The sequence below is a fragment of the Protopterus annectens genome, chromosome 3.part1, assembly GCF_019279795.1.
Source record: "Protopterus annectens isolate FY-2018-M chromosome 3.part1, PAN1.0, whole genome shotgun sequence".
In the NCBI taxonomy this organism is placed as follows: Eukaryota; Metazoa; Chordata; order Ceratodontiformes; family Protopteridae; genus Protopterus; species Protopterus annectens.
The window spans coordinates 588,960,466-588,979,982 of NC_056732.1; positions in this window are offsets into that span (position 1 = coordinate 588,960,466).

Genomic DNA, 19,517 nt, shown 5'->3' on the forward strand with positions numbered 1-19,517 from the left:
CTGTCATTGAGAGAAATAAAGCCCTGATTATGACTCTTCGGAACAATGTTCCATGAGTGAGAAGGGGACTGGATAGGATTGTTGGGTGATGATGGGAGTGAGTGGCTGCTGTATTACCCATCCCTGGGGAATGGAGACAGCTTTTGTTCTGTACTTGGGTAAGGGAGAATCTCTTGATGTCGTACTTGCAGAGCACAGATAATGACAGTGAGAGCTGCCAGGCAAGGTGTGTGTGTGTGAGTCACACAATGTCTCTACTGGTAGACAGCATCAGTGAAGTTGAAGACAGGTGCTGTTGAGAATAGGAGCTACAGGACTGGAGTCTAGCAGACTTCACCACTGCTACATGCAAAGTATTAAAAAATGTTCATCTTAAAGCTGACAAAATGACAAACGTAACTGGATTGATATTCAACCTCTGTCTAGTGCAGACAAAGAGATATTAATTGTTCATAGCATAATATTTAATTATTTTATCATAAGTTGCCTGTTTTTCTAAATATCTTGACTGCCTAGTATCACAGACAGAAATGTTTAGCCTCATATGAAAGCTCTCAGCTGGATGAACAAAATGTTGCTGACAGTATGTGTGTAACTTGAGTGGTTGCTGAGAAATTGTAAGTTATTTACAAAATATTGCAAACTTAATAGTTACTCCCCCGGGTTCACTAATCTTCTGTGCAGGACTAGCTTAGTCCAGCACAGAAGCACCCGTTTAGGAGCAGGACGGCAGCACGCCTTGCATATTAATGAAGGCATGCTGCCCCAGCTCCTAGGCTTACAAGGAGTGTGTACAAGTGCAGGGGGCGTGTCTGAAAGCAGAGCTCTCAGAATAAACAAGTCCCTGCAATGCAGAGCAGCAGAAAGTGGTAAAAAATTAGCGAGATCACTCATAGGTGTTCGCATATCCCCACCAACAGTTCCCCATGTGTACAACAGCAACAGTACATAAAAATCAAATGAAGAAACCCCTTTATTTTTATTTAAAAATCTGAGTACAGCTAACCGTAGGTGCACGGGTGTGCCCATGGCTTAGCTACGGTTAAAGCAGCTTAAAAGGCTGAAGAGGATAACAAGGAAGATATATGCAAGTGAAGCATCACAGCAATAGTTTAGTGGGCAGAGTATTTGCCTAATTAGCAGGCACTCCCGGTTCGAGTTCCACTACAGCCCAATCTATTTTATATGGCAAAGCACGTTATGACCAATATTTTTGTTGCAAAACCCACTAAATAACTTATATTTCTGAACTGGAGTACTGCAGGGAATGCACATGTGAAGTCTCAATGTCATAATGAATAAGGCACTAGTAAGCAGGTTTAAGCACAAATAAGTAGTAGTAAGCATATGTAAGCAAAAGTAAGCATGTTTAAGTGCATTTGCATGGGAGTAAGCACTGCCTACACAGACTAAGCAATTTAGAAGCTAACTGAGTGTAAGAAACTGTAACCCATGCAAACCCGCTTACAACTGCTTTAAAGTGCCTTAATCACTCTGTATGCAACAGCCCGTGTTCTGCCCAGCAGCAAAATAAACAGCCTCTGCAAGACTTGAATGTAGGACCCTGTATACTACAGTCACAGTAGTTAGACACTAAGACATCATAGCAGTGCATAAGACTGAGGTTTCAACAAACAAATCCTCACCATGGGAAAATCAAATTGAACATGTGAAATGAATCTATGTACAGTGTGATGTTGTATAACCTGCTACATGACATAAATATGTGAACTGGAAAACTGCAGTAAGACCAGATGTGAGGTGTTATTGTAATAAAGTGTTGAAATCCCCAGGACCACATACAGTGTATGTATACATGAATCACAGATACCAGACACAGATATAAGATGTAACAAACAATAAATCAATGTCAAAAGGAAAATATAATGCCAATTAAATATTAAGCAATGCTAAGCATTGCACAGCTCAGCTTACATGGTGTAAGCAATGTGTAGGCCGGCTAACTCAATCTGCCCAGTGGTATACCCCTTTTAAACAATGCCAACATTAGGTAAGCAGGTGTGGCCATAGCTTAGCCTTTTCAAAACCTTCCAATCATGGGAAAGTGCAGGAAATTTGGCGTATTTAAACCCCATGGGTACCAATAATTCCCGTAACTGGTTGCAGCTCCCTACTGTAGGCAGAATGGCTGGAGTTGGGGAAGGCACTCGATTTAGAGTGCAGCGCTGGGGCACCCAGGAGTCCAGATTCATGGTATGGCTCCTGGTAAAACACCATGAGAAGAGACTACTGCAGGACCAGTACCAGGGCTCTCAGTATAATGTGGAGGCCTGGGACAGTCTTGCCCATGACCTCACCAGTGCCACTGGTATCCCCCAGACTGGTAAGCAAGTCAGGCATCACCTTGCTGACCTGAAGAAGTGGAGGGGTGATCTCTTGGAGCAGTGGATCCAAGAATCAAGGCAGATGGCCGATGCCCCAGCACTAAGTACCCATTCTACTACGTAAATAATGACTGCCTAGCTTGTGTATACTATGGATAGGTAATGGCTAAATATCACTGTATTTCTCTGACAGCTGCAGATGAGCAGGCTGTGAACCAGCAAGCCCATGCTGCTAGGCTACAAAGGCTGTGTCGCAAGGCAGGTTAGTAATAATCTTGCATGTACTGTCATAAGCAAATAAAATAACAGTTCTATAAAGTGCTGTACCAGTATAAAAATGTATTGTGTATAAGATGTACTTAATAAACCAGACAATATGGCAGGAAGACTGTCATATAGGTTGTGTGGAAATAAAGCTGTAATATCTTGTGAATAAAAGTATAACCCCTGGAGTGCTTGTGTACATACTGCTTTCATATGTTGTTGTAGTGTTGCATTCTATAAATAGTACTGTTGTATTAAGCAGTGTTACCCACACTGCTGAACACAGTTAAAATGTGTAGGAAGTTCAGTATAACAATGTTGGAAGTCCCAAGAGGTCAGTCATAGAGAACAACTGATGGAGACTTAGAAACCATTGGAATGCTTTACACCAATTCCCTGATTGCACAGTGTACTGTAATATCAACTCTTATACTTTTACCACACACAGCAGGGGTTTGAATCCTGGGAGTGGTAGTAAGTTGTATGCATAATCATACCCCACAACTGTACAGTTTGTGAGAATGTTCAGATAGAAAGCTGTATGCATAATTAGACCCAACAACTGTACAGACTTTGCTAGAATGTTCAGACACTACACTGTAAGCATAACCATCAACTATACAGACTGTGGCAGAATGTTCAGGTAGTAAGCTGTACGCATAGCCATACCCCTCAACTGTTCTGATCTCTCCAGCATGTCCAGATAAATGGCCCATATCTGCTGCCCTGTAATCTGTTCCCCTGACAAATCAGTGAGATGATCCAAGAAATGTAGGCAGCTTATACTGACATATAATGGATAGTGAGACCTGAACATAAAAAGAGAATGTACATGAAAACAAACCTGTCATTGTAGCATCTCACCCAAATTGTATGACAGCTATTCCAACATATGTCACACTAACACCTTCATCCTGTCAAGCCTTGACCAGAGTTTGTGCAATAATGGATTGTTAGGCATGTGTATAATATCAACATGGAATCTGGGAGTATGTGTAGTAATTGTCAGGTAGTGCTAACAAATATTTCTCCACAGCTATAACAGGTAAGAGGTGTAGACTGTAGTTACAACACAGTTCACTCGTACACTTGTCTACAAGCATGGAATCTGGGAGTATGTGTAGAATCTGTCAGGTAGTGTTAACAAAGATTTTCCCCACAGGTATAACAGGTAAGAGGGTTAGACTGTAGGTACAACACAGTTCACTTATATACTTGTCTACAAGCATGGCATCTGGGAGTATGTGTAGAATTTGTCGGGTAGTGTTAACAAAGTTCCCTCCACAGCTATAACAGGTAAGAGGTGTAGACTGCAGTTACAACACAGTTCACTCATATACTTGTCTACAAGCATGGAATCTGGGAGTATGTGTAGAATCTGTCACATAGTGTTAACAATGATTTTCCCCACAGCTATAACAGGTAAGAGGTGTAGACTGTAGGTACAACACAGTTCACTTATATACTTGTCTACAAACAAGGAATCTGGGAGTGTGTGTAGAATTTGTCACATAGTGTTAACAAAGTCCCCTCCACAGCTGTAACAGGTAAGAGGTATAGACTGTAGGTACAACACAGTTCACTCATATACCTGTCTACAAGCATGGAATCTGGGAGTATGTGTAGAATTTGTCAGGTAGTGTTAACAATATTTTCTCAGCAGCTATAACAGGTAAGAGGTGTAGACTATACGTAAGACACAGTCGATGTATATACTAATCTACAAACATACCATTGTACAAAGTAAGGCCATTGGGTAGTGTAATAATACATGTAAGGGACAGATCACTGCAGTAACTAAGAAAGTTGTGAAAACTACAGGGATATATTAGTTGTTAATTGACATCTCTCTCTCACCCCCACCATATGTGCAATGATAACCTAATTACACACGCAAATGGGTACGTGTACACTCCAGTCTTTTGTTGGGACATATGTCCTATTGTTCTATAAATATTCACATTTGGTTCTATGCATGTGCCATGTTAATATACTCCCATATTGGTGGCCTGTTGCCATCAATGAAACCTGCATGCTGTTGTAATGGCCACTGTTGTCCAATATATGCATGTGTTCTGCTCACCCTGCAAATGTTGTAAATCTGGTGTCTTGGGTTAATGGGAATACCTATGCATGCTGTTATAACTAATCCTGAATGCGGTTGACTATTACTAACCGATATCTGTCCTAAAACTGCAACACCATAGCTCATATGGGAAGGAAGGTCCCAGCGGGCGTACCTGTCCCACCTCAGCTGGCCATGGCACCGGGCACCAGCATGTCTGGGGCCCAGCCTGGGACCTCCTCCTCCATTGGCCCTGCACCACCTTTGGGTGGACCGCCTCAGGGGATGGGGCTCGGCCCCCCCTGGGAGCGGGGGCAGAGAGGTACCTGTCACCCTCCATCAGCTCTGGGCCGTGGTGCATAGGGAGCTTGACAGGGAGATTCGAGACCAACTACGCCAGCTTGAGGGCCGTGTGGTGCAATTAGAGGGTGAGCCTGCCCCTACTACCCAGCCCCCAGCACAGCCACTTTTGGGGCCGTGAAGGTGCAGTGGTGACTACCTATGGGTGGGGACTTCAGTCCCACTGCTTCCATTTGGGGGCTCATGGGCTTGCGACTTCCAAACACCCCCCCGTCCAAGATGTTTACCCCCCCACATCTGTCATATACCACCCCAATATGTGTCTTGTTTGTCTTGTCTGTTAACCTATCCAACCTACCACTCCAAATATACTTACTATCCTTCCCCAACATCCCACTCTCACCTGAAAAAAAAAGGGCAATCTGTTCCCACAAAAAATATCGCCCCATACATAGCTGTCCATTTCGCACACGTGTCCACTGGACACAGTTCACTTATAAAGAATGAATTATTGTTGTCCTCACCCCCACCCTGGGATTTGAGTGTCCAAATCTACCTCCAAATTCAGTGTATATGCACAGCTGTTGCTGTAGAAGAAATGGGCAGCTATGGAACTTCCCTACACCCTTCTTGCACATTCCTGGCTATTTTCCCTACTGTTTTTCCCTCTTTGTGCCCCTTTTTTCACCACTTTCCTATCAACTACTTTTTCATTTCTTTTAAAGAAATTGGTGCGGGGGTAAGCGGGAGTAAGCACGTTTAAGCAGCAGTAAGTGGATTTAAGCCTGTTTGCACGGGGGTAAGCACTGCCTACACTGGTTAAGCAATTCAGAAGCTAACATAGTATCAGAAACGATAAAGAATAGTAAGCAGTGCTTACCTCCACGCAAACCCGTGCAAACCCACTTACAATTGCTTTAAAGTGCCTTAATCACTCTGTATGCAACAGGCCATGTTCTGCCCAGCAACAAAATAAACAACCTCTGCAAGGCTCAAACACAGGACCCTACACACCATAGACAAAGTGATTTACCACTAAGACATGACAGACATACACAAATCTGATGTTTTCAGAAACATATCTTCCAGCCCAGTCATGCAACAGTACAGAGAATGTATACCATCATCTAGATGTATGTGTGCGTGTAAATATATTCATATCTAAACAGATACAACATATCTATGCATGTTGATATATATATATATATATATATATATATATATATATATATATATATATATATTTAGAAATATATACATATATATGAACATATATACATGCAAATGCCTACATCGACACATATATATGTCTACACTTATATGTCTACATATACACAGCAAGATACATATATGTACACAGATATAGATCTATTTTGGTATATATGGACTTACTCATATATATGTAAGCAGATATATATATATATATATCTATATAGGTATATGTGGCCATACATCTGTAGATAGCAATGGTAGATTAACAAAAACAAATATGTCCACATGCAGCGTTAATGGGGTTAAGAGGCCCCAAACAATATACGTCTTGTATGAATAGGCATCCCCCTCACTGCCAAACACGTCTGACCTGCAATACACTACCAAGTGTTGCAGATCCCATAACCAGGACCTGACATGACATGGGCACAAGATGTTAACAGTACTACATCCCACCTGTATGATGTCAGGCTGGTATTGGTAACATATCATGCAGTACAGTCTGGCTTCAATAGGAAATGTAAATTGTAGAAGCTATCAACATGCCCAGGATACATATACACAGACACATATATGCAGATACAGATATATATATATATATATATATATATATATATATATATATATATATATATACATATATATAGATATACATGTGACTAAACATACACACACACAGAGATATATACAGTAAGATACATATGTAGAAAGTGCACAAAATATGGAACAGCCACTATGTCTACAGTTCACACCTGGACACTGTATAGGCCACCAATACAAATGACAATCATTGCCTGCAACATATACCCACAGAGAGGTCATAGGACAAAACACACGCAGGTTTGCAGAAATGGAAAACCTTTATTTGGGTACTATTACAGTTCTATATACTACTGCTACTGTAATTGGGATTGTCTTCACAGACACAGTGTGTGTGGGAGGTCACATCTACTTTCCACATCTGTGCCATTGGCTACTGACAGACATCCTAAGGACATCATAGTAAAGTACCGCTGCTAGCACATACTGCTCCTGTCGATTGCAGCAGAGATATTGGCAAATATGTGTGGATATTCTGACACACTCTGTACAGTCCAGAGGTATACACAGAACCCCTTAGTGCAAAACATGTGTACCATGCCTGACAATATGGATGCTAACAGCCATGTAGATGGGTATAACACATAACGACTGGTATATATATGTCACTATAGGTTATGCATTCACACACCCATGTCTGGCCTGACACTTAACAACCGCTGTTACAGGGGTGTCATGGCCACATACTACCCACTAGATATTGACATACATCTGTACAGCATCCCACTGCTCTGTCTGACATACATGACTATTAAGGGAGGTCTGGCAGCAGTACATCTGGCAAGTATCTGCACATGACATCTCACTGGGTAAGTACACTAAGCTGCTAGGCATGTGACAATGCACTGTGCAGGCTACAGGCAGTCTGGCTCAACACTGACCTACATCCCTATGGGAGAATGCACATGTACCTGCATATATAGCAGGTTGTACAGGCATGTCACAGCACAGGGTAAGATACACCTGTGTGAAAGTGCATAACCACAACCAATGAGAACACAGCCACAGCCACATATGGCAAGCTAGCATGATATTACAGTATATGGACTACCTGTTCGACACCATCCTCATATGTGCCACTCACACACTAACCCTACATATACTGGGCCACTACACAGTTTGTTCTGATGGCTGATTGTGGTATGGGACATGTGTGTGTATGGCCCTACAAACATGTAAGCCAATATGGTAACATACAGTGGAGCAGCATGTAACATCAGATAGAATGGGACCTAGGACGATGACAACTACCACAGTCTGTACACAGGCCAAGGTACATATTAACAATACACACACACTGTCGACATTCACCATAAGTACACATACCTCAGTACTGTACAAAGAACCACAGTATGTCCAGGTTATGTCATCAAATATAACTCCAAATGTATATAGCATGTGTAGCAGTCTGATATCTCACTGGTTTGTTATCAGATATGATGACACTAATTAAGGTGTAAAGCGCATATGCACCTCTTAATGCATGGCATATCTAAAAAGGTTGACTGAGTTGTGGCTGGAAGCACATACACAGGGCCAGTATTGACACGTTGCTGTAATAACATCATATATTTACTGGTGTAACAGGGTTTGTTGCAACATATGTCCTATGAGGGATATGAAGTCAGTAACTGTCATGGCTTTCACCATCTACAGACTACAATCCTCACATTACCTTTTGCAGTTCACAGATACATGTTCTGTGGGTAACACATGACACCAAAGGCACCACACACTTCCCAGTCTGCAGATGACCCTACAGATGGGGAGTCCTCATAAACATACAACTGACATGGCAGTATCCCCTACTCTGGAATCATAGATAAACTTACTAAGCTGGGCATTAATCCCTATGTCACTCGGTGGGTTGCCAACTGGCTTACTGACAGAACCCACACTGTAAAAGTAGCTGACTCCAAATCCAGCTCCAGACAAGTGACAAGTGGAGTGCCTCTGGGTTCAGTCCTGGGACCTCTCTTGTTTGGCATCTACTTCTCTGAGGACTCTGGCTAACAAAGTTCACAGATGACTGCAAACTGGGAGCCATTATTGAATCCCCAAGTGATGTCGAGACTCTATAAACGGACCTTACAGAAACAGATGCTTGGTGCCAGAGCCATGGGTTCAAGCTCAATGCCAAGAAATGAATAGTTATCCCCTTTGGGAAAAAAACATGTGCCCATGAATTACCACATAGGTGGCAGTACACTAAACACCAAAAGTGTGATAAGAGACTTAGGGACACAGGTGGACAGTGGTCTCACCTTCAATAACCACATCGCCACAACAGTCAAGAAATCCTTCTATGTGGCACACCTCATCACTAAGGGCTTTTCATCCAGAAAAAAGAAGGTCATTGTCCCAATGTACTCATCCCTCATTAGACCCATTATAGAATACAATGCCCCATTTGGTATGCACCTCTCAAGACATCTGCAACAACTTCTCACTAAAAGAATCACAGGCCTAAAGCAGATGCCCTATGCTGACCACCATAAAAATTCCAGCTATACTCTGTCGCATATCGTCTACTCCGAGGCGATCTCTGTTTAACATACAAGGCCATGTCAAACCCAGAGCTGTTGGACATGCTACACTTAAAGAAATCCCAATCCCTCAGAGCCACACACTTCAGGGATCTAAACGTTGTCATCACAATAAACAAAACATGCTGGAGAGATAGGTTCCTGACCCAGAGACTCCCCAGACTCTGGAATAGACTCCCCATACATGTCAAGCAGAGCACCTCTTTGGCCCTCTTCAAAAGGAACCTTGATGATTGGATGGGAGAAAGGAAATTCACCCCAGGGATCACGTCATTTGCCCTGCTACACAGGGGTCCAGGAAAGTAAATAGTGTGGGAAGAAATAGCCAGGGAATTGTTATGGCTAGGCTTGTATAGGCCCTTGGGCCGATAGCCTATTACCAACCTATGAACCTATGAACCTATAATACATGTAGGACAGCCATATCCGCACACACCCTGTTAAACCACCATTACTCTGAATGCAGTATAGCAGCACTTACAGTCTGTAGTCAGGTCAGGCACATCCTCCTCCTGTGTGTTTTATTTGTTTTCCACAGTGTATGTTGTCAGAGGTAAATCCCCACTCCATCTGAGATGCTGTTTGCCAAATAACAGAATGAGTTCCAGCTCACAGTGAATGAAAAGGACCAACACAAACATGATGTTCCTAGATATTGGAGTGTGTTTCCATGCAATTGGATATGGGAATGTTACTACAGCTGTTCCACATGCAATCATTTACGAGAGGGCTGCAATTCATGCAGAGGCCATCAGCAGATCATGAGCATTTCCTAAAATATGCATGCTGCTGCCTAAGAAAAGCAGGTACAGGTCTCCACATTCACCAGTGGGGGAGTGATAGAGGCAGACAGAGGCATCTACAAGTCAGGGAGGGGTGGGAGAGTAAAACCTAAGCATGTTTGTGGCACACACCTATCAGCACAGGGTATCAAACCACTGATGACTATGTAGTACTATCAGTCCTATGCAGTTGTTGGATGCGCCACATAGGTTACCTGTTGTGGCATCCACAGAACATATATGTGATGGTGAGTGACATCTGCAACAGAGATATGGTAGCTATATGGTAGGTGATGTACACGTGTCTGTCCACATGAACAGGTACCAGCATCAACACAGCCACACTCTCACAGGGATGCACACACATTGACACACTTGTCAGGGCCAGGGATTTAGCTCATCCCTAGTGAGATTGCCACAAGACATTACTGTGCAGGTATCACATGCACCACACAGGTCATATGGAGGTTATATGGGCAAAGGGTATATGGAGGTGCCTTTCATCAGACAGCATGCTTCAGTATGCCACTAGGGGTTGTAGTGAGTGTGGCTGTGATCATACACATCATACAACACACACACAAACACACAGGGTGCCAGTACTGACATGCATGGGTGCATTTCTGCACAGGTATGTGGTGTTCGACTGTGCCAGATGGCTATACAAGGCTAGGTGATGGGTATACCTTGGCATCAGGCTACATGACAGTGGTCTGTATTGTGGCTCAGGCCTGTGGTTTCTGCATTTTCCCACACAGGTGGGTATTGTATCCACCATCCAGTCACCTGGGTGGCTATTGCATGTGGTCAATGCTGTGCATCACTTGTCATGTATGTGTTCCCTAGTCCATGACATGTATGGTGTCTGGGATGTGCACACCTACCACATGAATGTACAGTGACATGTGGAACTGTACCTGTGGTGTTGGACCCATGTTGTGTACACAGATTATCATCAGATGTGCCAGTCTTGGCCACCTGTGGCTGGAACTGGTAATGGACACTAGGTTAACCCTGCACCTACATTGATAGCATGCTAACAGCATTCCCTGGCGTCAGTGGCATTTGTCTATACAGGGCATGTTTTCAGGCATGGTATGTCCTTTGTGGGTCACATGTGATGGCACCACAGGTGTTGCAGGTGTCCAGTGGGGAACATGGGGAAGGTGCACTGTCTGCATGTATGTGCTTATTGGACAGATGGAAAGGGTGCCATGCCCTCTGTAGGCCACTGCAATCACTCCATAGTTACTATCAGTCATCAATATGCAGTGTACTACACACATATTGGCTGTTGCCTCGGCATGTGTGTGTGTGTATGTGACATGGGTTGAGAGTGTGGTCTGTGTAATACTGGAGTTACTAACTGTGATTGCCTGGCCGTGATGTCAAGTGTATGGGTATGGATGTGCACCCTAGCCTCTCGGTTATTTCACATCTGTTATCCCTGTAAAGTGGACATTGTGATATAGGGCCACCATAAAAGATGTTTGCAACACATTGGGCCCTGGTGTCACACACTCACACGATACAAGTGACAAACACACACACGTCATGTCTGGGAGTTGAACCGCCACCTATTTAGTTTATTACACTACATCACTAAACAGTTATAGTACACGCCATGGAGATTACTAAAGTATGCTTTCCCCAAAGGTCTATTTCACATTCAATGACATCATTGGAAATGTACTGAGTTTGACTAACCTAAAATGCATTGCTCCCAACACAGACATTGAAACACACACAAAGCATCCATAGCCAACATGCGTGGGTATAGAACCCCTAACAGAGGTCTATATCACACTATAACATGGAGCTGTTATAGGACACACCACAGGGATTATTGGAGAATTCCTTTCCCAAAGGTGTATTTCACATTGGATGACATCAACAGGACTGTCAAAGTAGGCGAGTGGAAATGTACTGAGTGTGACTAGCCTAAAATGCATTGCTCCCTACACAGACATTGAAACACACACAAAACATCCACAACTGACATTTGTGGATATAGAACCATTAACAGAGGTCTATATCACACTACAGCAATACACAGTTATGGCACGCTCTACAGATTTTAATGGGCTGCATCATTCAAAGAGGTGTATTTCTAAGTGGATGACATCAGCAGCCTTGCCAAAGGTGAGCATACAAATTGTATGGAGTGTGACTACACTAAAAAACATTGCCTTCTACACAGACAGGGTCAAACAGACACACACACCTGCCATCTCTGGGAGTAGAGCAGCTACTTAACTAATTTATCACACGACAGCAGTATGCAGTTAGAGGATGAACTACAGAGATTACTGGGTTGCAGGCTCCCAGAGGTGTATTTCTATGTGGATGACAGCAGCAGCCTTGCCAAATATGAGCATTTGAATTGTAGGAAGTGTGACTACCCTAAAAAGCATTGCTCTCTGCACAGACAGATGCACACTTGTCATGTCTGGGATTAGAACAGCTACCTAACTAATGCATCACACCACAACAGGTTACAGTTACAGGATGCAGTATGGAGATTACTGGGTTATAGCTACCCAGAGGTGTATTTCTAGGTGGATGACATCAGCAGCCTTGTCAAAGATGAGCATTTGAATTGTAGGGAGTGTGACTAACCTAAAAAGCATTGATCTCTACACAGGCAAACACACAGCTGCCAGCTCTGGGAATTGAACTCCTACCTAACTTTTTTATCACACTACAGCAGTATGCAGTTATGGGGCGTGCCACAGAGATTACTTGGATACAGTCTTTTCAGGGATGTATTTGTAGGTGGATGACACCAGCAGCCTTACCAAAGGAGAGCATTTCAATTGTTGGGAGTGTGACCACCCTAAACAGCATTGCTCTATACATAGGCAGAATCATACAGACACACACACAGTTGCCAAGGCTGAGGTTAGAACTCCTACCTAACTAGTTTATCACACTACAGCAGCATGCAGTTATGGGACACGCAACAGAGACTACTAGGATGCAACTCTCCCAAAGGTTTATTTCCCAGTAGGTGACCTCAGCAGGCTTGTCATAGTGAGGCTATGGGGAGGGTATTGTGTGTGCATGGGCCATAACCCATTCATCTAGGGGTTGACACACCTCATGCGGGCACAACCTGGGTCATATTCTACAGGTACATGTATACAGCTGGTAGATGACTACTTCCTTGAGCAGTCATGTTGCACAGCTGGCACGTGCACCATATACTCTGTAATGGTGACAGATACCATGGCTAGTATACGGTGGCTAGTATCTGCAGTGTGTGACATCAAACCCTCATGTGGTTGTAGCCCTTTGGCTGTGTGCTGGATGGGAGAGCCCTGGATAGCTCCTTGTCACAGTCACCATCTTCCACACATCTATGTATGTCTACCTTTGGCTTATTATAGTGTTTTATCCTTACATATATGCCTGTATTCCTATCCACTGTGCGTGCAAAGCATGTGTGGTGCATACTGAGGAGTGTCTGCACTAACATCTGCAGCTGCCAGATATGTCTGGTCCACTGGTGTTTGCAGACATGGCCTTCATGTGTTTAAGTGTGTTAGCATGCCCAGTATGACCTTTTAGTATGTTGATTGACATTGCCTTCATTACTCTAAGTGTGTGGGCATACCCAGTATGGCTGTCTGTACTGAATGTGTGGATCGAGTCCAGGTAGTTTGTACTGCAGTGCTGACCTTTGTGTTGTACACCTACAGGTGCTCTCTCTGCAGGGTATCCGTCAATTATTTGGCATGGACTGTTACTACATTTCTGCATAGGATGGGGGTGCAAACCTGACTATTTCTACATTTCTTCACAGTATTGTGGGGAGGGACACACACCTGACTGTTACTATATTTCTACGTAGGATGGGGGGCACACCTGACTATTTCTACATTTCTACACAGGATTGTGGGGGGGCACACCTGACTGTTACTATATGTCTACATAGGATGGGGGCACCTGACTATTTCTACATTTCTACACAGGATTGTGTGTGGGGGGGTACACCTGACTTACTATATGTCTACATAGGATGGTGGAGCACCCCTGACTATTTCTATGTTTCTACACAGGATTGGGGGTGGGGCACACCTGACTGTGACTACATTTCTACGTCGGATGGGGGGGCACACCTGACGCTTGTACACATTTGCTAGGACTGTACTGGTATGTCGGGTACTCCATTTCAGTCTGTAGTCTTACCTATCATGCTGGCTGGTGGCATACCAGTATACTACAGATCTTAGCTTTTAATTACCTGCATATTAGTTTCTGACTTTCTTCCCTTCAGAACTGACATCCCACTGCCTGACCTGCTGTAGTCTGTCGGTGTTGGCCTGGGGGGGGGGGTTATCCATAAGCCTCAGACAGAAGCCATAGCACAGTCTTTGTTTGTGTTTGTCTACACCTGTCCTGATGGCTGTGACTGTTGTTGGGTATGTGACCCCCCCCCTGACTGGCATGTGTGAGTCACTTACCTTGTGGGAGTCCCAGTATTGACGGTGGTGTTGCAGGGCTGCCTATGTCAGATGCACATAGTACACTCCCTACACATAGTTAGGCACAAGTAGTGTAATGTTTGGCATGCCTTTTACTGTATGTGAGAGTCAGAGTGAGGTGTTATTCCCTGGGTCCTTCCTGTGTCAGTGTATGTGCTATGCATTGCCTCTTTGCCAAGGCCATGGCATACTGGGCATGCCTCCTTCTGCCTACTGGGGCAGGCTCAGGTTGTTCCTCCTCCGAGTCACTCTGTGCCTGTGCAGGCCTTGGCAATGGTGGGGGGCTGTTTGGCCCAGCCCCATGCTGTTCCTGCTACAGCTGTTTCCACAGGATCATATTCTGTAGCATGGCACATGCAAGTACTATTTGGGTACATGTAGCTGGTGAGTACTGCAAGCCTCCACTGGATGTGTCCAGGCACCGGAACCGTGACTTGAGCATCCCAAACAAATGCTCTACTATAATTCTGGTCTGTGCATGTGCCTCATTATGGAGTTCTTGTTCGGGTGTGTTTGCATTTCTGATGGGTGTCATCAGCCACGGCTCCAGTGCATATCCAGCATCCCGCACTAGGTGACCTTGAGGGTTGTCCCCATTGGCAAATCTCTGGTACAGCTGCATCAGATGCCAGATGTGGGAATCATGATAGCTTCCAGGGCAGCAAGCACACATATTCATTATTATGCCCTGGGCATCGCACACGACCTGGCAGTTGATGGTGGGGAAGCCCTTGCAGTTGATGTAGACCCTATCCCACTCACCGGGTGGTGCTTTAATGCATATGTCATGCAGTCTATTGCACCCACTACCTCAGGGTATTCTGCTATTTGGTGGAACAGTTGCATATTGGTGGCCAACACCTCACAGGTGTTGGGGGAATATATACGTGCTCAACAACATGTGCTGACATGGCATCTGGGAACCGGTGGAGTACCCTGGATGCTGATGCCTGTGAAATCCCCAGCATATCCCCAGTTGGCCTTTGGAAGGTACTTGTAGCTAGTATTCTTACGCCTATACATACCTTGGTATCCACTGGGATGGGTTCCCCTCTGTTAGTTCTGTGTGTCAGGCATGGCCGGCACAGCTCAACAATTAGGTCCCTGTCCACCCTATAGTGCTCCACCATCTCCAGCTCATGTAGCCCCTGGTAGGTTACCCTGGGTCTGTAAACTCTTTTCCATCTCCTCACAGTGGGTTGATTGACAGCATTCACATCCTCACCACCCTCAGCCTCTTCCACAAGTTGTATGATAGCTATTGCAGCCCCTATCATTTTGCTGTTATGAGTGTTAAAAGTTCCCCGCTTGTTTACACTGGTGGTGTAGTGTGTGGGGAAAAACCAGAGGCAAAGGTGTTTGCTTATTTTATAGTAGTGTTCTGGGCTGGGCTGGTCTGTTGCCTGTGTAATTGGCTGATTCTGATACGTTTCACTTGCCAGCTAAGCTAGTTCTCTTTGGTTACCTTCATACTGCTGTTTTCTCTTCCCATTGCCTTCCTGTTTAAACTCATGTGCATGCCACACAGAGTGCTCAAATGTGCACACTGCTGCTATTTCCTAGTTTAAGTTATTTTTTCTTCCTGTAAAACCCGGTGCATGGCGCACACACCCGCTTTGGCTTTGTAAAGAGTGCTAAGCAAGTTTAGACACACACCCCTAGCTTAGCTGTGCTAAGCTAGGAGCAAACCCAAGCCACAGGGCTCCAATCAACTTACAGTATGCTTGACACACACCCCCATGATTTCACCTAACTCCTAGGCTTGCACCAAGCTATTTCTACTCTTACACTGTTGGGACCTGACTCACATGTTGGGGAAAACTGGGATTCACTATCCTTCCCCTCAGTTGCATAGGATTGCCTGCTAATGCATAGTTACATGTCTTACACTGAGCCTCCCCCCTTAGCAACCACTACTCACTGGCCAGGTTGTCTTCTGCTTGCCACTGACTTGCATGGCTGAATAGTGATTTTAGTTAGACTGCTTATTTTAGGTTTATTTTATTATCCCCCCCCCCCAATCCCATTTGCGCGCCACTGCCCTACGCTTAAACAGCCGAGATCGGCTAAAAAAAAATAAAAGTTGATTTTTGTATTTGTTTATGTTTGCAATGTCCATGGCCTTATACTTGGCCATTGGCATGCATACTACATGATATGCAGGCTTTATTTGGATCTGTTATGGCTCCATTTTCGATTTTGCTGAAATGTACTCAGTTACTAACCAAGTACATTTCTGCAGATAGCACTAGTCTTGCACGGAGTGTTGCAAGCTTCTTGGATTGCAAAATCACCTCATTTGCATGGATTTCACCTGCAAATGGGGTGATTTGCATACCAGGGCTTAGTCAGTGCAGGATTAGTGAAGGAGTGCTCGTGCACGCCCCTGCAGGCTGTTACTGGATTGCACGGCAGACATATTGCCTGCTTGAGCTCCTGCACCGATCTTGCATTCAGTGCAAGCTTTTCAGAATCCGGGGGACTGAGTTTACTTTGACTTATAAAATCCAGATTAAGGCCTGGAGCTTAAAGAAAACTGCAATTATAAAAATAGTTTGTGCTGATGAGTTTGCCATTTATACTTCTTTCATAACCCCTATGATTCCAGAGATGTGAACATTTGTTTGAAATGTGAGGACATAATTTGATTCTATCAAAACAGCATAGACTCTGCCCATTGGAAGTTACAGTACGAAATTCTAGAGCTCCATTGGAGGGAGTGAGTTAATGGAAGTATTAATGTACATCAAAATACAATAGGAAATAATTCACTCTTAGTTAAACTAGTTACTTTAAAGTCTATAAAATACAGATGACAATTGTATAAGTATATTTATATCATTGTATGTGTGCCTGGTTCAGCTATTACTGCACCAGCAGGGCTTATCAGGCATTGTGCCTAACAAGCATCTATATCAGAAGATTGAATGCTAAAAATAGTGAATGCTCTTTTATCAAACTTAAAAATGCAAAACCTCAAAATGTTGAAGGAACAGATCAGCAAATTTTTCCCTAGAAAAAAAAAAGCAATATACAGGAAAAATAAAGTGGGGGGCTGTGCCCCCACACCCCCCAACTTAAATATACCAACTCAGAAATCACACCACAGTGGAGAAAACAGCAAAGTCCGGAGAACAGCCCATCAATTTTTATCCCTGGGAAAAAAATTGATGTTCTGTACCTTCGACATTTTCAGGTTTTACATTTTAAAGTTTGATATAAGTGTGTTCCCTAATTTAAGCACTCAGTCTTCTGATAGAACCCCCTAGCAACACCCCTGAGCACACAGTAATATGTGTACCATACATACCACTTCATACCTTACTGCTTACATATCAATACATGATTATGTAAGAATAATTAGACTGTTTATATGCTGAATATAAACACCAGTGTAAAAACAGATCGAACATTCATATTACCAGAAACCCACAACATCAAAACTACAAAAAATGACAAAAGGAAAAAAAAATTGTGATGGTTACCCCAAAACCTCTTCCATAACACTATCCCAAATTTGCCTGAATAGTGACTGATTTGTTGAAAATTTTTTTTTTTTTTTTTTTTTAAGGTAAGGTGTGGCAGAAAGTGGTAAGGCTAAGGGAATGCATAGGATTAGGGTTTAGATAAAGGTTAGTATGCATTACTAAGTTGAGCAGCTAGCCCCCCTGCACTACTTTATTAATGTGTACTCATCCTAACCCTAACCCCGCATCTTATCATAAAAAAATAAATTCTATAACAGTAGCAAAAAGGCACCGACACACACACACACACACACACACACACACACACAAATATGTATGTATGTGTGTGTGTGTGTGTGTGTGTGTGTGTGTGTGTGTGTGTGTGTGTGTGTGTGTGTGTATATATATATATATATATATATATATATATATATATATGTATGTATGTATGTATGTATGTATAGGTTCATAGATTCATAGGCAAGTACTAGGCCAGCTGCCCTTGTAGGCCATTTTTAGCCTAGACAATTTCCCTTTTTGTGCTACAAGTAACCTATCCCTATGTGGTTGTAGATTGGCCCTACCCATCCCATGGTTGATAATTATACATTACTCCAAATGATAATAGTTGGGATCATACTATAGATAATTTGAGGAGACCTATGCATGGGATAAAGCATTTAAAAGGTGTATCTGTCTACTAGTAGTACAGGAAGGTAAATATTTTGCTTCCCATCCACAGATATAAGTTAGGCTTGAATATGGACAGGGATGAACTTTATTTTATGTGGATGGAGAATCTGTTCCACAGCAATGATATCCTCTGAAGGATATACCTCTCCCTCCAAATCATTCTGCTGATGTCACAAAAGTACAGAGATCAAACATAAGTGGAGGTACAGAGAACAAGCAAAGCAGAAGTACAGAGAACAAGCAAAGCAGAAGTACAGGGAACAAGCAAAACAGAAGTATAGGGAACAGGCACAGGCTGAAGTACAGAGAACAAGCAAAGCATAAGTACAGGGAACAGACACAGGCAGAAGTACAGAATACAAGCAAAGCAGAAGTACAGGGAACAGACACAGGCAGAAGTACAGAGAACAAGAAAAGCAGAAGTACAGGGAACAGGCACAGGCAGAAGTACAGAGAACAAGCAAAGCAGAAGTACATGGAACAGACACAGGCAGAAGTACAGAGAACAAGCAAAGCAGAAGTACAGGGAACAGACACAGGCAGAAGGACAGAGAACAAGCAAAGCAGAAGTACAGAGAACAGACACAGGCAGAAGTACAGAGAACAAGCAAAGCAGAAGTACAGAGAACAGACACAGGCAGAAGTACAGAGAACAAGCAAAGCAGAAGTACAGAGAACAGACACAGGCAGAAGTACAGAGAACAAGCAAAGCAGAGGTACAGAGAACAGACACAGGCAGAAGTACAGAGAACAAGC